General features: G+C 37.3%; 2 protein-coding genes and 1 long non-coding RNA gene across 3 annotated transcripts in view; 2 read left to right on the top strand and 1 right to left on the bottom strand.

Moving 5' to 3' along the window:
* The window catches only part of LOC105736779 (uncharacterized), a 56,395-nt gene extending 47,451 nt beyond the window's left edge, over nt 1-8,944 (top strand). The window contains exon 4 of the long non-coding RNA XR_015292703.1: nt 8,828-8,944. This is a non-coding gene — a long non-coding RNA (uncharacterized LOC105736779). The remainder of the gene's footprint in view (nt 1-8,827) is intronic.
* LOC100870761 (uncharacterized) overlaps nt 1-19,704 on the bottom strand; it is a 124,439-nt gene extending 104,735 nt beyond the window's left edge. The window contains exon 1 of the mRNA XM_012493099.3: nt 18,527-19,704. The gene's annotated coding sequence lies outside the window, so the exon portion shown is untranslated. The remainder of the gene's footprint in view (nt 1-18,526) is intronic.
* A 7,558-nt stretch (nt 19,705-27,262) lies between these two features.
* Nucleotides 27,263-27,703, top strand: part of LOC105735475 (uncharacterized) — a 127,347-nt gene continuing 126,906 nt past the window's right edge. Inside the window, exon 1 of the mRNA XM_086910636.1 lies at nt 27,263-27,331. The gene's annotated coding sequence lies outside the window, so the exon portion shown is untranslated. The remainder of the gene's footprint in view (nt 27,332-27,703) is intronic.

Genomic DNA, 27,703 nt, shown 5'->3' on the forward strand with positions numbered 1-27,703 from the left:
CTTTTCGATTGGAAAACGATGCTTGAGAATTTGAATGGGTTTTCTGGATTCACTGATAGGAATAATATTCGACGAGTTTTCGAGGTTATATGAAGTAGGGATAAATATTAAATAATGAATATTATTATGATATTGTAATAATGAATTTTTGAGGTTAGGCGCATCGAGAGGAATTTAGGTTATGTCTTCTTTGTGATTGTGAATATTTGATATATTGAGGTTAGAACAATTTGGATTAAAGTTTTAAAATTCACTTGTAAAATTGTATAATCCTCTTTATAAACATTAGGGATTTAATCGATTTAAATAAATATGGATTAATTAATGAAATAGTTTCGTCAGTAGTTAAAGTGTATCAAAATTTTGCAATAAAATCTCGCATAATTTTCCGCCACTGTTAACAGCCGATGTCCAGCCAGAAACCCGTTGCCGTTCAAATGAAATCGAATACATTAATGCTGCCCAATCCGGTAGCATGAAATCAAGTTTAAAACCGGTCACCGTTTCCGAGATTATTGTCTGGACAAGTGGCGCGAAATCAGCTTGCACTCGTTCCTTCGTTCGATTCGTTACTTCCTGGATCCGATATCTTCCCTCCCTCCCTCCCCCCCCCTTCTTCTCCTCCTCCTTTTTTTTCTTCGCCATATCTGTCTAATTGCCGGAGGAAGAGACGTATTACCTAGTGGTCTTTTTCGGCGATGACTTCACGGTGTCCTTGTATGGACTTCCTCTACTCGTGTACAAAAAGGAAGACGAATACATACTTTTTCTTTGGTTTAAACGTTAATCTATTCGTATTCGTATTCGTTAAGATATCGAGAGTGAAGTAGAAGAAACGTAATATAGTTGAGAGATAAATGTTATTGCGTGTAATTAAGCAATTTCGATGGAAAAATAAGCGATGATAAATGGAATATATGTTAAAATATCTATCCATTTTTACGTTCACTTCGTAATCTGAACTCTTACTTTTCTTTTATTAATTTAGGGTAATTATGAAAGATACTTTATATAGATAATCTTATTAGATCTCATTCCATAAGTAATTTCCTTTTAAAAAAAGAAGTGAAAAATAAAAAAATAATGTTGTTTCTGCTTATTTTTTTAACCTGTTTTCCATATTCGTTGGAAAATGTATTCAAATTGTAGAATATCAGAAATTACTAAATAATGGATCTAGGGATTTTTCAACTTTTTCCACCATCTTCAATGGCGCGATCCCTCGTTTCGTAAATTATTAATATGATATTTTTACCAGTAAGCACGATTGGATACAGGTTTCGTCTGAATCTAGGCCATAAATAGTCTATATAATCGCATCCCACTGCATATCTCAACATTACGCGTCCCACGTGCAAGTTCAGTAGATACTTGTTGAACGAATAGAGGTTAGAATGCATTATTTATTCGGATGCGAAACAAGTTTTGTTTAAACCAATCGAAACATCTGAATTGAAATTATATAAATTTAAATGATTACACAATTTATTTGAAACTTTATGTTATATTTAATTTCAGGATATTCAATTCTGTGATGTGTTGAATGATTTTCCTTGCACAATTTCAAGAATATAAAAATTCTCAACTAAAAATGAATATGAAAATAAAGGAATATTAATTTATATGATATTCTATTTGCTTCTTAAGATTAGGGAAAAGTTATGAATTGTAAAAATATTTAATTTTCCGTCTAATAAGCATTTTGCTTTGTAAATATTGTATTATCGGTTGCTAATTAAATTATCATTTATAGTGATTATAGGTTAGATCCATAGTCGAATATTTTTTAACAGGATCATATAATTATAAAATATGTATAATCATTGATTGCAAATATAATTAGATAACTGCATTTTATCTGCACATTTTAAAATGGTGTAGAATAATGTTGAAGAAAATGATGTAGATACCAGTCAGGTATCTAGTTACAGATTTTAAAAAATGTAAAACCGCTTTAGCAACAGGTGATTGTTAATTATAGAATGGAATAGAACCACGTGACCAATATCCAGGCTTTAAAGTGTCAAAGAACTATTGGCAATTACGAATATTTTAATATTATTTTTTTAATCCACGCGACGATTTTTATAGATAAAGAACAGAGAATGAAATTGAACCTAATTTCAATCTTCTAGAAACGGTTCTAAGTAACACGTGTCTTTCAACTCTCGTGTTTAAATTAATTATTTATTCTTAAAAATATTAAATCCCTTGTAAATTTTTCATAATTTTAAATTTTATTGCATCTATCTTCTATGAATCATGAAAGGAAGGTATTTTCATTATGTTCCAGTTTTGTAAGTAGCTATTTATCTCCTTCCTTCTTCAATAACTATAAAAACTACATTCTGCTCTAATTATATAGTTCACATTGCACATTGCTCCTTGTTATAACATAATGTACAGTAAATTATTTTAAAATTTTCCACAGCTTTTGGATCATTAACTTTTGAACAACATGATTTCAAAGTTAAAAATATTTTTCTTTTCCTTTACACACCATTAAATTCAATAAACGTTACGGCTCATAAGTATCCATACACTTTTGCAGATTTTTATCAATGACAGTGACAACGATAGGTATATACTGTTACAAACATATGAGAATATTATTGTTAAAATGAGCACATTAATGATTGATTCACGTGTAAACGCAATATTTATTGCCGTTCAATAATATCTCTTACTTTGAAAAGTGTGTAATAATTAAAAAATGGGCAATACAAACGAGATCTCGAGGAAATGTGTGAGATAACATTTAAAATATTAATTTTAAAATAAGTGAATGAAAAATGGCAGGAGAGAAAGAGATATCATTAAGCGAAGTAATTAAGTAATAAACAATTTAATAATTATACTGCTTCGATAATTAAAATGATTTAATTATGCTTTAAAAACACTTTAGAAACATATTTATTGTATAAAAATGGGAAATAATTATACGTAATTAAATATTAATAGGAAAAAACGAGAAATATTTTTTTTTTTTTTTTTTAGAATTATCTGCATTCATGAGATTCGGAATATTTGCATTAAAAAAAAAAAAAGAAAAGAAAAGAAATAGAGAAGCAATAAAATAAACAAATAAAAAGAAAAAAAAATCCTAGGAAACGATCGAAAAAATTAATTTTTTTTATAGCTAAAATTAATAGAAATAAAACAAAAGATAATAAACAATTTAATTTTAAATATAATTTCACAATCGATTTTCTTAAAAAATCGAAAAAAATCTCGTTCAAACATAATAAACGAGCACCTTTTTATATTTTTATAAATATATAAACGAACGAAAGTTATTCGTTCTACAATTTCAATCTCTATTATTATCCGTGATACGGATATAAAAATAAAAACAATTCGTGGAACGAACAATGAGTAATATTCTACGTCGCTCGAAAACAAAACAAAGAGCTTCGATCCTCGTTTAAATTTCGCGTGTATTTATTTCGAGCAAAGTTTGCTCTGCCTTCGTATTCGTCTAATAACTTTCGACGACAGAGGTTGTTTCGTGCTCGCTTTTCTGTTTCGCGCTCGTGTGTGTACGTGTATACGCGCGCGCGTGTGTGTGGGTAATAGGACAGGTTCTACCACCCTGGGATAGTCTGACATTTGCCAGGTTGATAGTCGACGAGTGGTTCACCTATAAGAGAGTTGTGTTACATTTACACCGCGTGTCGTCGAGAAGGTACACGCGTGGTATCGTGAAGTGAAGAAAAATCTCGAAATTTGCAAAATAGATATTTACCTTATTATTATATTATCTATATGTTTTCGTGAAATACGATGAAATACAAGAAAATCGGGAATTATTCCATAAAATAGCAAATTTCGATACGATACGACATTAAATTTTCTATTTTTTTTTTTTTTGAAATATATATAAATGCATACATTTGTGTTGTGAAATATATGTATTTATATCATAGAAAGTTTTACTTGTAGAAATTTCACTTATTATAGAGAAATTTCGTTCAGAAATTCAATTTCTATCGTGAAAATTTTATTTTCATATTGCAGAAATTTTAATCTCAATTTCTCAAGAGTATTTTTTTTTCTTCTTCTTCTTTTTTCAAATCGTATTAACTTTTACGGTTCACTCGAAGAGATTTGAAATTCTTTACAATACTTGATAATATCAGATCTCATACGCGATATGATTAACTGTAATTTAATTTTAAAATAATTAAATCTTGAGAATTTTGCTAAAAGCGTCTATATGAATATCACGATGTTTTGTCTGTACCAGAATCCGGTCAATAAAATATGTAAATACGGTCAATAAAAATTGAAATTGCTAAAAGAAAAAAAAGAAAAAAAAAAAATAAAAGAAAAGGTAGGAAAGATATTCGATCACCGTATAACTAGACTTATAATTAACGTGTTCCCATAGCGATAAACGCGAAATCATCGTGTTCAGCTCTTCTAATCATTTCTCAATTCGATAATTACAGAAAGATATTTTTATTCATATCGAACACGTATACGATGTATTTTCAACGAACGAAGTTAATATTCGACCTGTTTTTAAATAGTTTAAAAAAATCATATCTTATGTATATTTGCTTACACCTAATAACTAATAACCCTAAATTGACGGCAATTAATTAATAAGATCGAAAGCAACTGTTGCAAATATAACAAAAAGTAAGTAACAAGTAACTTCCAATCCGGTTCGATGCATCTCTAAATTCAAATTTCTCTTATCAATCCTACTCTCGCCCATTTACAACCTCGAAGAGGGTGGGGGGTGCTATCTCCTCCAATCTCCTCCTTTTGTATATGATCGATGGATCGAAAAAATAAAGTTTCCCCCTTTTACCGTTCGAGATTAATTGCTCCGGATCGACGGGTCGATTTGATTAATTCGAGGAATGCGGAGAGCTAAAGGAGATCACGATCCCCCCCCTCTCGAGATCGGGCACCAGCTGTTCTCTTACTTTCACGGTTCGCGGAGGATGGCACGAGGTGTCGTCGTTTTGTACGTTCGATATTTACGATCGGCCGACTAGAAATTGCCTAGGATTTTTCTTCCCGATACGAATCTTATCTCGTTTCCAAGGGTCAAACGATCCTTTCCCAACCAAATCGAGAATCATTCGAGATGCTGAGAAGGATTGTTGCTTCAGTTATGATTTTTGTTTCAGAGTGAAATGAATCGAGTATCGATATTATATCTAAAGGAAGCGGAGGATAAGATAAACGAGTCGATCTCTCGAAATAATTATCGGCGAATTTCGATACGATCGTCCAATGAATAAATCAACCCATTTGCAAACATTCGATCTCGAGTCGCGAATTAATCCTCTCTCTCTCTCTCTCTCTGAAATCGAATCTTGGAAGCAAACGACGCGTGTAAACGACGGGCGCATTGTCTCTCGAGTTGGACAAATTGGAAGCTTTTTTCGCAGATTAAATCGGACAATGCGGGCGAAACGAAGCGTGATAACCGCTTGGCAGGCTGTTTCGGTAGACTGTGTCGCGCCGCGGGGCGCATCCATCCTGATAATCCTTATCTTTCATCGATATCATCGGCCTCGTCGATCCAAACCCTCACGGACCACCTACCAAGAGGTCACACGAGCAATTTATCGCGCGACATTCGAAACGAATTAAAGTCGTTAGCGAGGTTGTCGGGATGTGGAATCTCTGCGGGACAATCTTCGTGAAACTTGATGAATTTGTGCAAGAAGAAAAATCGGATGAATATGTATTTTTTCGACGTTCGGTTCAATTCTCTTTTTTGGGGGGCAAGAAGATGATTCGAAGAAATTATCTAAGCAAGCTTTTTAACCGTCCTGTTTAACCATCTCGAGCGATTCGATTTCTTCTTTTCTCCGGTTCTGAGAGGCATAATCGCGGTTAATTAGGGTGTGTGTGTGTGTGTGTGTGTGATGGAGGGTAATAATTGATGTGAATAGGTTGTTTGGAATAGGTGGAAGTGCGATGATATAGGAGATAGGATGAGATTGTATGGTGATAAGCGTGAAATTTTTCGTTTCCTTTTTGATTTTAATTTAGGGACACGTAAATGTTATTTATCTGTAACGAACGAATAACGTTGTTTTTTAAAGACTTCTTTAAAATAGGGATAGGGAAAAAATAAATAAAAAGATAATTTATAAAATTGTTGAATCGCAATACTTTTCGTATATCATCAATTGAAAACTTGAAATTACGTTTAGAATTATTCAATTTCTATTATTATTCTATTGTACGATTTTGCTAATATAGTCGTCCATAATATTTTATTCAAACTTCAATGTTATACTTTTCTATTCTTCTCATTCGTTCTGTTTCGCATTCATCTTCAAACGCAATTCCCCTCGAGTAATAAATGATAAATTAAAGAAGCGATCGAGACGAGAGAGATCTTGGCCAGAGAAGAAAAGAGAGAAGGAGACGATGGAAGAAAAGCAAAAAGAAAAAAAGAAAAAATCTGTTTTTAGATATCGCCAAGGCACAATCGAAAACTATAAAAATTCCTCGCACGGTTTCCCGAAAAACGAAAGCAAAATAACAAATTCCAGATTCGAGCAAGTTGAAAACTGAAACCCAGGCCCCGAATCAGCAATAAAAGTCTCTCTGGAGTACGACGTAAAACGCCATTTTTGGAATTCAGATCCTTGTTTAGGCCCGCGTTTAGGCAGACACCTTTCTTTCGTATAAAACGATGAACACTTTTTTTTTATCTCTCGAAAAAATAAATTATTTTTCAACCGTGGCCCCACCTCGTGACACTGTAGAGGAGAGTTTCGTATATCGCCAATTTATCTGTCTCGTTACTTTACAACCCTAGATCCTTTCGAGTCCTCTCTTTTCTTTTCTTTTTTTTTTTTTTTTTTTTTTTTTAAACACGATCTGTGTCGTGGCAAAAAAAAATTGGAGGAATTGTGGAATTTTTTGGCGGGTGAGCTTGTCCGTTTCTTATGGAAATGGAGAATATTTTAGGATCCTTTGGACTTTTTAGAATGTTGTGAAACGTTTCGGTTGAAAAGGAATAAAATATGTAGAATTTTAAATCGTCGTTTATAGAAAATACAATTTTCAATCGATTGAGTTATTCTATCTCAACCGTGTTATTCCATCGAGATGAAATTATATTGTTAAATCGATTAAAGAGATGGATTGAATGAATTGGTATTCGTTGAGTTTCAAAATGTATTCGGCAATATTATTTTTAACGTTTATAAATACTTTTATCAGTTTCTTTTTCTTAATCGTATTGGCGAATACAAGCTCCTAATTTCATCGATATAATTAAGAAAATGAAATCTTGTTTCGCTAATCAAATAATTAATAATCACCTTGCTTGGAATATTTTATATCGTGTATATCGTTGCGTATCGCATATATTTTTCTTTCTTTTTTTTTTTTTTTTTTTAATCTTTAAATAAATGCATAAATGATGTGTGCAGTCTAACGATAAGAATATTGTGAAAGGAACTAGTTGAGTGCAGTAGTCGAGAAACTCGGGTTGGACAAGAAAGAAAGAAAGAAAGAAAAAGAATGATCGATAAAAAAAAGAAAGAGTTTTCAATGCGCTGAAAATGTTAATATTTAAAATTCGGCTCGAAGAAAAATATTAATTTCAAGAGAAATAATTCGAGAACGCATTCGAAATTTCTCGAAAGCGGTTCGAGAGAGAATAGTTAGAGAGTTTTATAAATTTGAATCGTGAATCTCTCTGGCAATTGGTTTTTTCAGCCTGTTGGTCAAAGCAAACGACGTATGAATTCCCACGTTAGAGAGGTTACTTGCAACTTTGTCGAATGACACGCGTGATTCTCAAGATTGTTAGCACACATTTCCCCTAAACGACTTGTTATCGCGTAACAATCTTTTTTTTTTTTTTTTTCGTCGAGTCGAGAGAACTAAACAGGCGATAAATCAATTCAATTAAAATATACGTACGTTATTAATATACAACAATTGCAAAATATTTAAATATACGTAAAATACTTCAATTATAATTTTTATCTACATTATTTTCAAATCATTAAATATTTCTTAAAAACAATGTTCAATGATACATGGAACGATTTATATTTAAAAAATTAATATTATAAATGAGAAGGGGAATATTGAAAAGTAGTAAAAAGGAAAAGAATTAAAAGTCGTATCATGGATCGTTAGAATGATAAAAATTGTTCCATTGAAAGAGTATATCACGGTCACGTTTGGATCACGGTTCTATGGAGGTGTTTGGCGTTCGAGTTAGTCGCGTATGCATAATCGTATTATTTAGGCACGTGTGATTAATTATGTATGCGCGAGGATGTGCGTGCACGAACGATCGAATGGATGACTCTGAATCGCATTGTTCTAAAAATCGAATCGGGATGCTCTAGAATGCGGATTTTCTCGTTTCACTGGATTCTCGAAATCGCTTCTCTATGTAAAAGTTTCGTTTTATAAATTTTCCACTCGAAAATAAGATTTTCGATCGATGAAAATCTAAAACATTAAAGAAAACAACTCTGTGACATTGTTACGCCATCGAGCACCCGACACGTTGATCACCAATGTCCCAGTGTAATTTTTCAAACGGAATACAAGTTCGAACGAAACGTTGCAAGCTTGTTAAACTCTCGAACTGCATCCTTCTAACGCCCCAATTGGGGGAGGGATTAAATTACCCCCGCTTAATTGCTCGTTCGCCACCTGGCGCGCGAATCTTGCAGACATCCTGCTTTGGAAAATTAATCGGACCACCTGCGTGCAACATCATCGATTCTGCGTCGATTCTCTCGATGATTGTTCGATCGATATCTGTGAAATTTCAAAGTTTAATTAGAAATTGATTATTTTTTTCTTTTCTTTTTTCCAGAGCTACTTTTTTAATGGGGATTTACGCTCTATCTCTCCGCTGTCGGATTCTTCTGGTGAGTGACACTTTTTTTTTCCCCCATTCTCTTTTGATTTATTTTTCAATTCTATTCTATTTGAATATTCGAAATCAATATTCGATCGATAATCTGATTCTTCGACGCGTTGAAAACGTTCGATGAAATAATTTAGCGTTTCCGAAAAAGTTGAATCAAAGTTTGTTATAAGAGTAGATATTATTGGCGAATGGAACTCGAGGAATTCGTTTCGAACAAGTTTCCCATTTCACCAAGAATTCTCGCAGTTATAATAATATCTATAATATGACTCATTATGGTGGAACCAGTCAGTCTGGAATTTCGCTATTTTGCAAATCGCGTCTATAAATAATTTTATTACTTATCCATTTTTAATTGCTCTTTTAATTGCTCGAAAACAATCTCGATGGGATAAGATCGAAGGAATTAAAATATTTCCGTCGAAACTCGGGCAAAAATCGATCGATAAATGGCTCGCTAAATAAATTTCGCTTTTGCGAATCTTTTTTCGTCGAAAATTCGAAATTTATTCTTAGCGCGCGATAATTGGCGCTGGCCTTGAAATTGAATAATCGATCCACGATTCTTTTTTTCCCTTTTTTTTTTTTTTTTTTTCTCCTTTTTCGACGATCGTGTGCGCGTTGAATCTTGGACGATATAACTCAACGATCGCAACGATCCGCGACGACGATCGAAATAGCAAAGTTGCGATCGAGTTGCACGTAACGAAATTTATGCACTCGCGAAACGAACAAGTTTGCGATACGATGCTTTGCTTCGTGACTCGCAATCAGTGTGAATTATAGCGCGGTGTTTCTCGCGAATGTATCTAATATTCGTCGAGAGAATTTCGAATCCATTTCTTTTTTTTTTTTTTTTCTTCTTTTTTCTTAATACTCGTCGAAGTCACGAATCCAAATTTTAAACGTCGTGGATAAATGAGAAATAGAGATTTCGAATATTCTCATCATCGGGTTTAGAATATTTTAATTTTTGAAAATATCCTTGAAAATTTGGATACGTTCGAATATTTTATTATTTTACGAATATTCAGAATTTATTGCTGTGTCGAGCGGAAGTGATATTTTTGTATCATTCGTAGAACGTTTTGATATTCGTAACACAATTTTGAAATATTCAATATTAACAAAAATTTCGAATAATTTAATATCCACACATACATACAATTATCGTATATTATCGATATATAATTACAATATTTGGTTTTCAAATTACTATTAAATGGATGCCCTATACGTATACACCCAAGCGTACTTAAGATTTTAAGCCAAATATTGCGTGAAATTGGAATTCGTAATGGTAATTGTGCAAATTGTTGCACAGTTAAGCAGTGTAATAGCAGTGTAACCGTAAGATCGGTATTTGGAACACGTGAAATCGCTCGATCTTTTGATCTTCTTTTTTTTCTTTTTTTACAATTTTCAATCGCTTTTAAAGCGTATTGCAACGCGGTTTATTTCGCTAGATGAGACGTTGGAAATAATGCGAGAATCGTTAAGAATAATTACGGCCTCGTATGATACTTCGATCCGTTATCTGGGGGAAAAAACGTATGTTATCACGTGTTCCGTTCTTGGCCAAAATGGCCGGACGTTAACAGGTTGTTTGAACAGAAAAAAAAAAAAAAAAAGAAAAAAAAAAGAAAAAGAAGAAGAAAAAAAAACTCTCGTCTTTAATTGTATTATTATTATACTCGTGCACGATGAAAGCTTGCTCACGCTTGTGTTTGCGCTTCGTTTTGCAAATAAAATGAATTAATATGGCTGCAATTATTTCTTTATTGTGTGTGTAAAAGGTGTTACGAGGAGAAAAATTACACAGTGAACGGATTTAAAAGTTGTAAATTTTAATATTCTTCTTCATCAACATGGGCAATTGAATTTAGAAACCAGTGTTTTCTCTACGTGCAAAATTAAACAAATAATAATGTAACGTATTAATATCCGTTATTATGTGCCATCTTCTTTCAAGAAAGGGAGAAAGTTTCGAATTGCAAATTACTATTATTTATATAATAAATTTTACGTAATGAAAAGTATAAATTCGTTTCAAAAAAGAAAAAAAGAAAAAATTCAACTTCTCGTTGTGCGAGAGATCCACTATGCCCTTAATCTCGAAAAATCAATTTATTTTACAAAGAATCAAAATTTACTTCCTTACCAAATAAACGAATACACACGATGCATTCGACAAATACTCACCTTTAAATTAATTCGACGTTAAATGCAATTTTTAATACCATCGATAAAAATTCGTTCAAATCGTTCAATATATATATATATTTTGAAACAAAAGTTGCGTTCGAAACCACTCGCTCTCTTCCCAAAAAAGAAAGAAAGAAAGAAAGGAAGAAAAAAAACTAGGAGCTAGTAAAAAGACCGGCGCGCCATCTGTCATGAGCATCAACGTTCTCGATACGAGCGCAAAAAAAGAAACGTGATCATTGGTGCAAAACAGCGTGACAACGTTCAGGACGAGAAAGAACTGTTCACCGATCGACACGTTCGCCATCACGAATGTTTTATAGTTAATTAATAGCACGGCGGTCGCGGCCGATGGAGACCAGGAATTTTTCAGCAATTATTCGTTTCGTCGGCAACCGTCACGCGCACGCAACGCCGCCTCGACGACCGGCCGCCATTATTAAACATTGTAGCCCGAGTTTGTGTTTCCTTTCTCAGATTAAATCTAAATGAAAGCGAAACAGAAGAGTCTCTCTCTCTCTCTTGTTGTGTGGAATAATCTCTCTTCTCCAAGAGAAACGCGGAGAATTCGTTCGTAAAATCGGGAGAAGGAAAGGAAAGAGAAGCGAAATTTTAATAAAACGGGGAGAAAATCTTCGCCTCGATTTGAAAATATCGAATTGGATCGATGGCTAGAAATGTAATAACCCACGATTCCGTCGAGTTTATTCAATCAAGAAGAGCGAGAATACGTGAAGACTTTGGAGATAGACATTTCTAGGGACATTTCTAAGTTCTCGCCTAGTAATATATTTCACGAATCCATATCTTATTTATTCATTCGACAATACTTAAAATTCCTGTCTCATCCCATCCTTATCCGTATAGTAACAGAAGAGATTATTTCTTTTATAATACGATTAAACTCGATCCACTACATCCAACGAAACACTTATAGCAAAAAAACATATTGAAATAAAAACGGGTTAGAGATCATTTCGATTAAGCTCGATATTTTCGAGGGGGAGAGAGAGAGGGATTAAAGATTTTCTCTCATCGGAGAGAAAATCGCGTGTACACCGGTCTAATAGATCGGTCAATCGTTTCGCCTAATCGTCGGTTGTTCGGTTTTTCGAAACCGCGAGGAAAGCATGTTTCCGAGCGGGCGCCAGGATCGTAATTCACTTTCACCGATCGTCGTGTGTCGAGCTTGTTTGCATCGAGAGACTTGTCGTTTCTTCTCTGCCTACCGACGCGAAATTCCATCGATTCTCGTTGCGTGGAGAATCGTCGCGCCGCCACGATTCACCGTGTTACGTGTGTTACAACGCGAATAATAACGGTGTTACCGCTTTATTGGACGATATATATAATTTCTGTAATCGATCTTGGAGAAAGGGGAGAGGATCTGTTATATTTTTTTTAATTTGAAAAAGAAGTTAAAGGAAGTTAAATTATCGAAAGATACTTCTTGTTAGCACTCGAGTGGAAACGTTGCTTTGTTCGGATATTTAAAGAGTATAGTTGCATCGTTATTGTAAATATTATTCGTGTAAAATTTTTTTTTTATTTCAAAAACGAGACGGAGGAGGAACGAAAATGATAAAATCGGTCGATTATCCCAAGATGGATTAGTAAGTGACGAGTAAGAAAAAGTTTTATTCGATTGATTAATTAGAAATTAGATTATTCCACGTATCATTTCGTATCGATTGATCAAGGATCCAGGATATTACTGTTTCATTGTGATCGATTTTATTATCTAATAAATAAATTCTTCTTCAAAGTTTTCTTTCTAATAAGAGGTTCTAATTAACGACACACAATTACGATAAAAAGATAAGAAGGTTCTGTTCGTTGGAGGCGGAGGAGGAGGTTTCCTATGTAACAGTTAATTAGAAAATCTGTAGAAAAAAATTTTCATTCTTTTTCGATTAGGCGTGCGCCTAACGGTATGTATTAAAATTATTCTTAATTACCATAGAAAAATCATTAATTAACAATAAAGATACGCCTAGAAGATTCCTTTGCCCTCGTCTAATCGAATCGATCTCTTGCGTAAATGGGAGTAGACTGGAAACCGGGTTAATTGTTCCTTCTGCTCTTTGTCTTCCCTTTTTTTTTTTTCTTCGATTATTAGTGGAAACAGCGCTACGATCAAATATTAAGATCGACAAACGTGTTTACAAATAATATAACAGCAGTAAAAAGTAGAGAATGAATTGTTGAATGAATCAGAGATGTATTGAATACACTATTCATCGTTCTTAATTTAGAGGGAAAAGCAGCTCGAAACGAGACTTTTTTTGAACCAACGTAAACAAGGAGGACTGGTAACCCGATATATATATATATTCTGAAACACTTTTTCCACCTGTCTCGTTTCACTTAATAATAATCCAGAAACAGTTCGAGAAAAAAAGATCGTTTCGATAAAAAATTGAGGTGATAATTCGCGGAGAGAGCAACGTCGATAATTGGAACGAATTAAAATTAATTAAATCTCGATATCGAAGAAAAGGAAAGAAAGAAAGAAAGAAAGAAAAAATTCGATCCTTCCTGGATCGATCAGATTTCGATGCAACACTGTTTCGATGCTCGTAGCTCAACGGGTGAAAGTGCTTAGCGACGTTGGATGCGAGCTTAATGCAAATCTCGAAGGGAGAATCTCGCTGACATACCCTCATTTGCATAACGTATTGTCGCTTTTGAAGCGAGCCGGCCCGAGAGAAATCCGGGATGTAAGAGTGGACTTGCGCGTTACAAGAGAATAATTCGACTTGGATAACATTCTTGGAATCTTCGAAGTCGACACACAATCGACACGCACAACACTCCTCGATTCGAAGTTTTCGATTCGGGATGGAATATTTTATGTAACTTATGGTATTTCGAGGCGATTTTTAAACGGGGAAAATGAATTTTTTTTTTTTTTTTTTTGTAATAAAGTCGTTCCTTTGTTTCGTATATTCTTTTCTACCACTTTCCACTTTCGAAGGGAAGGGTTAATGCGAGAATCGTGGATGGACAGGTATTCCGTGTCGAGAAAATTATGATCGTTCTGATCATTTCTGACTGTTTTATCATTTTCTCCGTTGCAAACGTCGTTGAAATAACATCTTGGATTCCTAATATCATTCCTCGAAATCTAAGGTAATCATTTTCAGTAAAGTAAGTATAATAGATAGTGGATAATTTAATGTTTTTCTTTTTTCTTTTTTCTCTCTCTCTTTCTCTCTCTCTTTAAACTCCATACGAATATGAAAGTATGGATATTAACTAATTCTGTTTTCAAATCTGACACACATTTTCTCTGTGTTTCTTTCACCGATACGTGTAAAAATATATTTTGATTATTCTATATTCTAAAGAAAATAAGAAGAAGAAGAAGAAGAAGAAGAAGAGAAAAAAGAATTATAAGAAAATCTAAAAAGAAAAAAAAAACGCAAGAATCATTTTATTATTATTTACACTGTCGTATCAATTATATTTTATATAATACGTCTAATTACGAAGTTGTATCCCCGATATGTTATTCCGGGACTTGGAAAAAGAAATTGTAAATCCTAAAATTGACTTGATAAATGTATCTATGAATAACTGCGTAAATCATAACTTTCACCTGGCCATAAATCTTTATTTTTATTAACGATACTTCGATAAATATTTGCAGAAATAAACAGGGAATAAAACAATATGCGCGTTAACTTAATTTTCACAATACACGAGTAAGGAATCTCATTCTTTTACCTTTATAAACGCGCCAATGAAAATAGGCAAAAAGGAGTGAAATATCGGTGATATCGACGTTAACCCAATTTCATTTTTCTCCTGATTCAAACCCAACAATTTTTCGACTATCTTTATACGTTACCTTCTCCTCTCTATATAACGATATGTGTCAAGAAATAAAATAAAAAAAAAAAAAGGAAGTGGAACAATATCATCATCAACCCAATTCCATATAACTCCTATATATATATTTCTATCTAGATATCTAGATTCTATCAGAGAAAATTGTAAAATACGAGATTCAAATGGAATAAAAATAAAAGCGAGGAATTAACATTAATAGTCTCGTTGGTATAAATATGAACCGATTCTTCCACACCTGCGAGACTCTTGGAAACAGACTGTTAAGGAGACGAAAGAGAATTCCCTCCTCCTTTCCCCCTCCTCCTCGCCCCCCCTCCCCTCCCCTGCCCGCTTGTTGTCCACTTAGAAACCGAGGAGTAGAGAGAAATCGAAAAAGAGAGATCCTGGCGTTTTCTTGCGATGAGTCGACGAGCGTTTATCCGGTATTCGAGTGTCGCGGCGAGAAACGGACACGAAACGCCGCGTAAAAAGCGTAAAAATCCAATCGGCCGCTCGTTATACCGATATTTCCCGTCTCTGTTTATCTCTCCCTCCCTCCCTCTCTCTCTCTCTCTCTCTCTCTCGTGAAACGAGGAGAAATGAAGTAACGCCGCGAATCCATCCCCTTCTACATTTTGAGAATCTAAATCGTCTAAATCAATCAAACTGTGAGATCCCGTCACAGAGAGAGCAGAATCGCGTCACGCGATCACGCTCTTTACGAAGCGTGGATTAAACGCGTGAGAAGGGACGAAGGGAATAATAATAATTGGAACGTTCTTTGTTCCCTTCTGGAACAATTTTTCGAAAAAAAAAAAAAAAAAAAAAGAAAAGAAATTGGTAAAAAATTAAACACGAGTGTAATCGAAATAACAGACAGCGATAATAGAGCCGTTGAGCACGATGGGCGAGAGATGTGACGAGGATTGACGGATAAAAATAAAATCGTTCGTACGATAAAACGATATTCTCTGTCTGGTAATCTCTGGATGCGAAAGCAAGCGTTCCGCTGCATCGAACCGGATTCTCGAACGCCACGATGGAAACAATCGTTCCAACTATTACGTTATCGTAGATCTGTTTCGGGTCAGAGGGAACGGAGGAGGAGGAGGGAAATAAAGTCGATGACCAACAACCTCGCGCCGGACCCCCGAGGAACAAAGGTGTTGTGCGGTTGCGTTCACTTAAGGAGGCGGGGATCTAATTTCACGCTGTCATTGCATAATTCTGGATGCGAATATAACACCCGAGGCGCGTTTCTCCTCCCTCCCCAATGGGAATAGATCGATTCGAATGGAGAATCAATGGTTAATTTCGTTTCTGCCGATTAATCTTATTAAATCGTTTATCAGGTGTCGTGTGAGGGGAGATTGAAGATTGAAGGAAATCACGGAGGGAGGAAAAATTTGTAAAATAAAAGTGCGGAGTGTGGGGTGTGAAATTTTAAAAAGTGGTAGGAAAGAGTTAAGCGTTTGAATTCGTTCACGTAGGTGAAAAAGTATTCAGGTTAGGAGGGATTGGAAAGCACAGCATTCTCAAAATGTTACTCGAGTTTTCTTGATGAAACTCGTATACCATGCTTTCGATTCTTCCAAACATATTAAAAGACGTTCGATAGGTTTTCATATTTTAAAGATCATTTATTTCGTCTTCGTGAAGAGATATAATTAGCGGAATTTATTATTTATTGTTTCTCTTATATCTTGGCAAAATTCGTGTCGTTTCGTTTAATTTATCAGACGATTAAAGCTGAGGTTAGCTAGGAATGAGAAGATTAATTCTATCACTATATTTGTTCCTTTGTAATGCAACAAGCAACCAAACGTTTTGCAAATTACATTATCTTTGATTTTGCAAACAAGATGACGTAGAAATAAACAAACGTCTGGATACTTTTGATTGTTTGTATACCTACGTGTGCGTGTAATATTTACACGCTATAGTAGTTGTTTGAAATATGTTGCAAACGTTTACGCGCCATATTTCAAGTTACGAGCTCTTTAATTGCGAGCTGTGCCAAAACATGGCAGGTGCTCCAATGCTAAACTCGCGTTTTAATTGATCGTTAGCTGCCACACGAAAGATTTAAGAATTCCTTCGACCGTATTTGTGCTTTTCCCTCGTTTTCTATAATTTCGATTTTTATTCAAATCTTTCGATTAAAAAATAAATGCAATAAAATGCATAGAAGAATTTAAATATTTCTCACCAAGGCATATATATATATATTGGTGTAGGGTACATATACATGCAATGAATCAAATTTTCGATCGATGTGAGTCGAAATATGCACAGTTTGAAACAAAAATTTATTTAAGAAAATGCAGTAAGGTTGTTCCAGAAGATGAATCGAAAAACCAGAGACGAGAAATAACGGCGTGTCTAGCCATCAGCGTAGCAACTCGTTGAATATCTAATTAATCTAGGAAGTTGAAGGAACGAATTTCGTATTTCAAACACGTACAATACAATACGAAGATAACCAAGAAATCAACTCTCAAAGTATTTCTCTGTCTCGGCAAGCGATCGAATCACTTCTCGTAGAATTCAAAACATTGTTGTGTCTAAAGTTATCGATGATTTTAGACTAATATATTGCTCATCGGGATGTGAACAAAATTATAAAATGTGAACAAAAAAGTCGCCGTTGGAATCAAAAACGTGTGATTCAAGAAGGAAAATGGCAGTGAATCGAATGAAATTATCGATTTAAAACCGATGGTAAAATCGTATAATTTTACGAACAAAAATACTTCATCGTTCAAATTTCTCGTTCCAATTTTCGTACGAATAAAATACACAACGACACGTTTCTCAGAAATCTCCAACTTCTATTCCCGAACATCCTGCAAAACGTAAAACCTCCAACTGCTGCTCACGTCGTTCGAGCAACAAAGACACTTCAATATCACTTCTCTCATTAGCATGCAAACGATGCAGCTACCTTCGTGTCTTCAACCCGAACGTGCCTCTGAACTCTGAACTTTTCAAATCAATTTTCACCACGTCCATTTTTTTCTTTTTCCATAAATAAAGATCTCCCAGATTGCCTCTCAACTTCTTCTTCACGCCCTCTTCTACCCATCATCCCCTACTAAATTCATCAACCTCTCCTCCCATTTTTCATCCGAAACGAAAATTGCAACCAAGAGGTCTCCCACGCGCGCGAAAATTCTCACTTTCCTACGCGCTTTCGCGAGCACATTCGAGCTCCCTCCCTCTTCTTCCCTTGGCGAAAACTTGTCCACTCGAAACAACTGTTCCACTGAAAAATCGCAACAGCGCTTTCGCAACACGGACGAGCGCTCACACACACACACACACACACTCATCCACACACGCACACATTATCACACGCAGATCGTTGCACCGCTCGTACTCCACGCGGTCAGACCACCGCACGTACACGCGTGCACACGTCTATACGTATACCGTGCACGCGCGTACGTTCCACCCGTAGACGCGCGCGTCTGCCCACACGGACGGGGAGTAGTGTACGTGAGGTGTGTACGTGCGCGAGCGACACGGTTGCGCGCGTGCACGCGCACACAGGCGTGCACGAGCAGTGTGTACTATACCGGAACGAAGCGGAGAGTGACTAACCTCTGCGAATAGAAGATGGACGTCCACACCAGGCTGGGGGATAACCTGGGAATAATCCTGGGACAGCTGACTGGTTGGCGCGAGGTTATCGGTCGAGGATTCGGTCACAAAACGTTGCTCGAGGACGTTCCTGCGCCCGTCCACGGCATCCTGGACAACGGGTTCCAGCGTTGTTTCCTCCACCACCTCTTTGGGAGGGGGAAAAAAAGTGGGAAATATACGTTATATTACACGCGTGGTGATGCACGGCTCTTTCGTTCTTCACGGAGAAGAGGAGACGTCGGTTCTTCTTTTCTTCGAATCATTCGGTTCTTTCGCGATGTGTATGTACGTATGTATATATGTATATATTGGAGGCGTGGTAGAGGTATTCTCGCACACGAGGAATATAATAATAATAATCCGTGGAAGGGAATCGTGCGGATAGCACGCGGAAGAGATGCGCAGAGGAAGGCGGGCTGGCACCAGGGGAACGGGACGTGCACGCGGCCGGATACACGCTACCAGATGTTGACGTCTCGCGAGAACCACGGACGCCGCCACGCTAGCGTTTACACGCGAAAAACACTCTCACTCGCGACCGAACACGGTATGTTCCGCTAGCTTCTTCCAGAGATTGCCACCTGGCCGGCCATATATGCACCGCGGCTTTTTCTTTTCTCGAACGAACGACGCTCCTCGCTTGTCGTCGTAGCAGTAATCGTCGTCTCTTCTTCACTCACTCACTATTCCCTGTCCCCTTGTACTCTGTTGTACGCTCGGCTACCAACTGCACACTAACCACGTCGTACAACCACGATCCAATCCGTCGTATTATTCAGCTGGAGAATATACAGTTAGAGAGAAACTCTCTCTCTCTCTCTCTCTCTCTCTCTCGACGAAGGTGTCGTAAACCCTTCTCGATCTTGGAGGTATATCTTTTCGGCTCGATTGCTGGCATGGATTTTCAATCGAGGTTAAACGCGACGGATACGACACGGATGCATCGTGGTATGCAACGTGCCAGCAGCAGGAGAAGAAGAAGGAAGAGGAGGAAGAGGAGGAGGAGGAGGAGGTTGTTGCAGGATCGGACTCGGATCGATCGGAACGTGGATCCAGCTGTTCGTGGACGCCGATGTTGTCCGGGACAGTGTCACGCGGCCGTAAACCGTATTGCTCGCCGGCGACCGTACGACTGTACGCGTGGTGGAGGTGGAGGAAGGAGGAGATGGAGGTAGCGGTAGGTAGTGGCGGAGGAAAAGGTGGGGAAAGAGGAGAGAACCCTCTTCGTGTTCCTCTTTCCGAGAGACTACCTCGGTGTGTGCACCACCTTCGCCGCTGTTGCTGCTTGATCTCCTCCTCGAATTCTCTCGTCGCTCGGCCAGCCGGGGAATTTGTTTTTCTCCGAGAAAGAGAGCGAGGAAGAAGATAGATATATATGTATATATATATATATAGATAGATAGAGAGAGAGAGAGAGAGAGAGAGGAAGAAGCCGGATATCGCGATGAAAACGAGGAAGAGCTGCCGTCTCGAATTTCTTCCTTCTCCCTTCCTGAGGATCAACACCCACCGCGGCGAAAAACACGCGGCTTCTTCTGAAATCGGTCTCTCCTGAGGGACCACGAGATCTATCTCTCCTCGAAAAAGAAAAAAAAGAAGAAACGAATGGAAAAAACGGATGAAAAAAAAATTCGATCACAGTTTCACCTCCAACTTTTGGACTCGCCAACGTTTCTCGCGGAAAAATGTTCACCACTTCGCGACACGACGGAACAGCGGGAACCGGCGCGACGAGGTCGAATAATCGAAATATTGTTGGAAAGCAGGAAGAAGGAAAGCGGGAGCAAGAGCCCGCCACGTCGAAATCTCCTCTCCCTCTCAGCCTGCCAGTATCCCGTCAGTATTGTGATGTTCCACGCGTGTATATATTAGAGGAGGCGAGTAGTAGATGATACGCGATTCAGGCGGTCGGTCTGAACGGCGACGTCGGCAGCGGCGTCGGACGTTGGCAAGGCAAGGCAAGACACTGGTGGCGCAATGTCTTACGGTGGCCGCGGTGCGCTCTATGGCGTGCATCATGGAGGACTTACAGCGGTATACCTTGCCGGGGCTTCGGCACGCCGACGACGAAAGGGGGTAGAGAGAGAGAGAGAGAGAGAGAGAGAGAGAGAGAGAGAGAGAGAGAGAGAGAGAGAGAGTGAGCGAGCGAGTGAGCAAGAGAGAGAGAGAGGCGGCGCGAGAGGTGGACGACAGAGAGGATCGTATCAGCCGGGTACAACGAGCCGAGGGAATATATACTAGGTAGGTAGGTAGGTATGTATTTCGCCTCGAGCGACTCCAGGTATAGCGGTACTCTTCCACCCCCTTCCCGCGCCCCCACCCAGGGGCCCCTACCACCGCTGTGCCCACCGCCTCGCCGAGGGGCACCTCTCGGCCCCCCTCCCCTCCACCTGGCCGCCACTACCACCTGGCCAGGTATCCTCCTCCACCTCTTCCTTCTTCCCCCTCCTCCACTACTCGCCTGTCCTGGTACCCCACGTTGCCCCTCGTTTTTCCACACGCACACACACACACCCGCCTCGTGTCTTTCTCTCTACGTGTAGCTGCACGTGTCACGATCACCACCACCACCACCACCACCACCACCGTCGTCGCCATCCTCGTCGTCGTAGATACGTGTCGTGTGTGCGTATCCGTGGGACGAGTTATACTCACCGGAGAGTGAGTTTGTTGTGTGCACCGCGTTTCCCTACTCTGTCTCTTCGCTTCGGCTTCCTCCGCCTCGTTGTATGCCTCTTTCTCTATGGATCCTCGCGTGTATGGGGACACACACCGACGCACGGTCTGCGGTCTACCGCTGAACGCAGCGGCTGCAGGATCTCTCAAGGCCGTGAGCTTTTCGGGCCCTCGCTTCGACCTACTGCTGGCCGGCCGGCCGGCCTAGCGCGCGGAGACTTCGACGAGCGCATAAGAAGGGTCCCTGCCCTCGGCGCGAGCAGGAGAACGGCGTTTCGTTCGCTCGGGTTACGTGCTTAACTTTACTTCGGGATACCGTTTCCGTAGCGGATGGATGCTACCGACCCCTGTGCCCATATACTGGGTGGTTCTTCCTTCTTTCTCGACTCGTGGAAATTTCTTTCTCTTCTTTCTCTTGGAAAGGTGGTTTTTGGGAAATTGGGAATTTGAAAATTTGTTCGAGGAGGAGGTTTTCGAATAGTTTGCTTTTTTTTTTTTTTTTTTACGTTTTATTGTGAATGTCGATTCGCACATTCTTTTTATTTCCAAACGAGTATACGAAAGTGAAAGAAGAAAAAAGGGGGTTAGGAAGTAAACGAGGAGAAATCAGGATATCGTACATTCGTTGGATCTTGCGATTCTTACGGTTCCTTATGAAATTCTTTGATTTGAGAATATTTAGAGAATATTTCAAGCGTGTACGAGATAACAGAAATTCGAAGATCGAATTATAGACGAAGCGAATAGAATCGTTCGCTTCAATTTTCGTGTCAATTTCGTTCTCTTTCGTTTTACTTTTAACTGATGAAAGAGAAACGTACAACGTGTATAAATCGCGATTGAAACGCGCGATTCGTTCGAAGAAAACCGTCGCATCTTCTTCCGCAAAAATCATCCACGACACTTGACCAATGACTCGATCCGAAACCCTAATCGATCCCCGTTTCGAAAAAAAAACAGAATCGCCCCCCGCAAAAATCTTGATCCTGACTAATAACCGGGGGGGGGGGGGAATGGCGGCGTACGAAAGAACCGGAGTCCTCCTTTGCAAAAAGGAGAGAAACGCGCGGGGTGGTTTGATCGATGATGTCAGAGAGGAGCGGAAAGGATGCGCGTTATCGACGCGTGCACGTGCGCCGGTATTCCGCAATTAAGCCTCCACCGTCTTCGCTTTTTCCCTCCTCTCGGGAGGGAAGGCAGGAGGACTAGTGATGGGATCGAGTTCGAAGTATAATATATTTATATATTATAAATCAAACTTAATTTCGAACGATCGAAAATGGAATTTTCACCATTTTAAAAAATTTTTTAAATGGCAAGAATAGATAATAACGATTCATTTGTTTGCTCGTAGTATGTTTAACCCTTTGACTGCGGGTAAACAATATGTTACTTTTTGCTAATACATAAGGGATGTGGTACTAAAGTAAAAATAAATAGAATAAAAAAACAATCTTTCAAAATGGAATATCACTAATATAATTTAAAATTAGAATATATATACTTATTTTAATTTTACTTTTTTTATCGTTGATTATATAAAATGCATACTTCGTCGATCGGCAAATGCTTTTATTTTTTATCCTATTTTTATTCTGCTACAAGATAAAAGTTTCAGTTTCATTTTGAGTTTCGCTGTTCGAGTCTCTTTCGAAATTATCTTATTTTTGTGAACTTTTCCTAATATGGATGAGCCTTCTACTTCTTCCAGTTCCTCGAGAAAAAAAGCGAAATGTAGTTTGACGATGAAGTTTTAACATAAATTTGAAGATTTTCTGCAATAGCAACGTTTTCGCTTTATCATATGATACATTTTAGAATCACATTGTCTAGTATTATAATTTGATTTTATCAAAATATTTTTTTCCTTTTTCTTGCGTTTAAACCGATCATATGTGCTAAGTAAAGTAGTTAAAGGGTTAATTTAATTTCGAAAAGAAGAGATTCACAATTTCTCGAAGAGGGGTGTGTTGTACATGCATCGATCTTCGCATCGAACATTTGTTCGAACAACTTCTTCCTTTCACTTTTCCCTTTCCTTCCCTTTCCGAAATATCAAAGTGTCCATGCCCGCTCGGACCCATCGCTACGCAGCACGTGCACGAGCACCAGCTGGTGCGGCTCAACACCAACAGGGGAAAAAAGAAGGGAAAAGGATCTGTGTACAGCCACCCGATCTCGCGGAACAGTTCCGCGATAAATGATAACCGCTTTAAATACCAGTTTAGCGCGTGTATAGAGTTGAGAGGCGAGGCGAGTGCACGCCCCGAGGTATCCCCTCGATCTTTCGATCATCATCCTCCTTTTGGGGGCAATTTATCAACGGCGTCGAGGAACGCGATTCGGAAGGTGGACGCTCGTGCCAACCTCCGATTTACGCGTGCCGCTTCTGATTACGTTGTGGAAGAGAATCAATCGGTGGTGTCGAGCGGATAGGATTTGAATTAGGCTAGAATTTGATGGAATATGCGCGATAAAGATTTCGTTTCGAATGGATCAAACGAAAGATTGTTTGAAAAATTTCTCTCTTTTTATCTGAGAGAAAGAGATTGTCAAATGTTATCTCTTTCGAACTGCTTCACACTCCTTCTTTTTTTTTTTTTATTTCCAAATCGTTTCCTCCATACCCACTCAAATTATTCTCGATAAGCGGGGAACAACAACACTCGATCCTCCATTAATTCTCAAAACATTCCATCCAGCTTATCCGTATCTTGCCCATCGTGAAATTCCTTCGATCGTCGCATTAATAATCGGCTCTAGTCCCACGATAAACGAGTTCGAGGGCAGGAAGGAGAAAAAACTGGCGATAGCGGAGTAATTAGCCGGAAGGTCTATTAATCGTGTCCATTAAGGCTTGGCTCGGTTAAAACTCGAGGGAGCCGATTCGAAACAGTATCGATACGCTTCAACGAGAAACCGACGTTCCGTTGTCGGGATGATTTTTGCAAAGAGATAATGTTAGAACGACTCTCGTACAACTCTCTGCTCTTTCTTTTTCACCCCTCCCCTCCCTCCCTTCTTCTTCTTCTTCTTCTCCGACCGAGGGGTGGCTGGAGAACAGGATGTGGATGTATTCTTAATAACGTTAACGGTTCGTTTGATGCTCCTTTAAGGTCATTCAAGTTCCTTTTACTGATATCGATGAGATATGGATCGGCTCTCTTCGTTGTTCGTCAGAGTAACTGTGTGATTGTTCGGTTCCAATTGCTTTCGAATTCCTGGACGCAAAAGTGTTCGAATTGAATCGTGGAGAGAACTCATTCTCGAGTTAAATTTTTTAATTGATGTAATTCGATTAACGAATTAAGTGCAAATGTCGATTAAATTATTTTTCTTCAATGGATTTTTGTGAAGCGAGATTGTAGATTTTCTTTCTCTTTTTTTTTTTTTATCTGAAATAATATTTATAAGTAATGAAGCAATAAGGAGGTGAAAGTAAAGTGTTGCAGTTTTATTTATTTTTGAAAATTTTGACAAGTCGAATTTGAAAAATTAGTCACGTGACTTCTGATACGCGTTCCGAAAGGGGGGGAGAAAAGAATCAGGTTAATCATTGAATAAATTTTGTGAAAAATAAATAGATGAAATAAATTTCTTTAATGAAGCTTATTACAGGGAGAAGCGGTGCGTGTTTTGTTATTTTCCGAAGAAAGATCGTAAATTACGTGGTGCCGGCAAAATTTCTCTGTGTATAACGATTTATTAATGAATCATCGATGCTTAGCAATGTTTTTACACATTGTGTGCCCAATTCTATATAGCGTAGAACGCGATGAATAATGTGTCTCCATTTCCGTGAACCGTGTTAACGATGTAATGATTTCTCCATATATTGAATGACTGCAGTTATTTTAACAAGTAAAAAGAAAAAAACAATATCCTTTGGACGACTGTGCATTAATAATTCTTTGCAGCGTGGATTTATTTGAATTGCGAATTCTCTTTCGAAATATCGAAATAATATACGATGCGGGATAAGGAAAATGAAAACAAAAAAAAAAAAAAAAAAAAGAATTAATCATCGAAATTATTATCAGCAGTTTTTTTCTGAAACGATGAACACTTGATTCATTAAGTGCAATTGGTATTAAAATAAATTTCAAAAATATGAATTAATAATGACAATTCATTACTCCTATAAGAACTGGTATATATTTTTTTTTTAATATACAAGTTTACAAAGTTAATGGACAATGGTCAATGTAATTACTTTTGCTTTACAGTGAGCAATATTTTTTGCTTCCTTGGATGACCATAATCATCCAATTTTCAATATACTCGCAAATCACGTGAAATTATAATAAAACCAAGTATGAGGTATATTTCACTACGTTTCCACTCTATCTCTCACAATTCATTATCCAATAAATTCTGAAGAATCGTATTTGTACGAGATGACTAAATAACCATGAGGCACAAATTTATAACAAACGTAGAAGAAGAAGAAAATAACATCGAAAAAAAAAAAAAAGAAAAACATGGATTCATCAATCCTAGTTTCTTCGGATGAGACAGCTAGTTTTAGCTTCTTAATAAATGTTCCAGTATCCTTTTGTATTCGCTGTGGGGAACGATCATAATAATCGTGCATTCGTAAATACGTGTTATCGAGTGTTTTATGGTTTCGAGTTTAATTTTCCATTGTAATTGTACCACGTGAATCATCTCTTTGTTGTTTTTTACGATATTCGAACATGTTTCGAGTCGAAACGAAGAAAGGTACGGATAATGGTACAGGTATACTTGGTATACTTTGCAATTGCACGTAGAAAGTGTTCAATTTAACGTAATTGGTATTATCATTGGATGATTATTGTTATTATCAAGATTAGAGAAGCTTAGTCATTCATAATCTCGATGTGGACCCAAGAGGACAATATGTAAAAATAATATTAATAATATAGGGTAAAGAGATTCAAAGAGATTATTGACAGTGATCGACTCGAATAGCTGATTATCACGATAAAAAGATATATAATAACGTTAAGAAAAAAGAAATAATCAAATTTCAGAAGAACCCGTTAAGATAGGAAATTTCCTTTTCCAATAATTTCGTATATTTGTTACACGAGTGACCTACTTCGCTTCAAAAAAAAAAAAAAAAAAAAGAAAAAAAGAAACGAAGAATTTTCTTCGTTTAATCAAGCGAAATAACCAATTAAATCCTCGAACTTTAATCACAAGCCAATGCAAACTTGCATACTTCTTTTGGAATGCAATATATCAAAGAAGCCTTTACGTTCCTCCAAAGTAACAACCGTACAACCATAACGTTACCAACTACTGAAATCATTAACCCTTTGACTGCTATTAACGCGTACAAGGTACTCGACGAGACGCCTTCAGGCGCTCGCGATCTCTATGTGTTCGTAAAACAGCTCAAACAAACTTAGCCATAAGTTTAAGGATAATCTGCTTATTAGCGAAATTGGTCCAATTCCTTCGATCTCCTTCACGCAGGTGTTGCTTTTAAGGATAATGGCGGAATTCTTGGTCTTCGAAGGCGCGCCTTCGAACGTTTGCGTGGGAGTTGTTCGTCTAATTGTGGATCGTTAAAGGAACGAGCCTACCGCCGCGAGCCTGTTGCAAGCGAGACTCGAAATCGTTGGCGTTTCCGGTGAACGAGCTAAACGCGTTTAACCTCGATCCAAACTGCACTTGCCTTCCTTATATCTATAAGGTGTTATAATACATTCGTGAGAAGATCGAAATGAATATAGAAATTTCGATCGAGGCTTGTTTCTTAATAAAGGATGTGAAGTGTGCGTTGGATGAAGCGAGACGGAGATAGAGATGGCGCTGCGAACTGTCTCACTGTCTCCATCTCGTTTTGTTTAACAGGAGTTAAAAGTGTCTCGTGAATGTATATTAATATTCCGTGTATTTTAATATTTGATAATATTTGTTAATTCATTTGTTTCTTTTTTTTTTAGTTTTTATTCAATTCGATTCGCATATTAATGGATTGATTTTTTTTTTTTAAATGTTTCTTTTTCTATTTCTAGTGGGATACGTGGGATTTTTTTTGTTCCTGGATGGACAATGGAACCGGTGTCGTCCAATTTTTCAGTGATATAGAATAAGGTGAGTTTTAGTTGAAATATTTGTCGAGAACAACTTGAGAATGATTTAGAAACAATAATGTCGCAATAATAATAATTTTTAAAAATATTGTTTCTTCGTGATAAAATCGATGGGATGGTAAATTAATTAAATAAAACTGTATAGTCCTTTTTTAATAGCGAGAAAAAATTAATTCCATTAAGAGGAATTTATCGTTTTTTTTTTTACTAAATACGAATTTACTATAATTTCGGTAAAAAAATTTCCTCTAATTGATTACCTTTTGAAAAAAAAATGAAAACTAAATAATGTATATAATTTCATATTTTTATATCTATGGTATAATTTTTTTATGATATTCTTTTTTTTAGACAAACGGCTATTAGTTACTGA

Source organism: Apis florea, unplaced genomic scaffold (assembly GCF_048593485.1).
Source record: "Apis florea isolate Af1SG1 unplaced genomic scaffold, ASM4859348v1 contig_3195_pilon, whole genome shotgun sequence".
Classification (NCBI taxonomy): domain Eukaryota; kingdom Metazoa; phylum Arthropoda; class Insecta; order Hymenoptera; family Apidae; genus Apis; species Apis florea.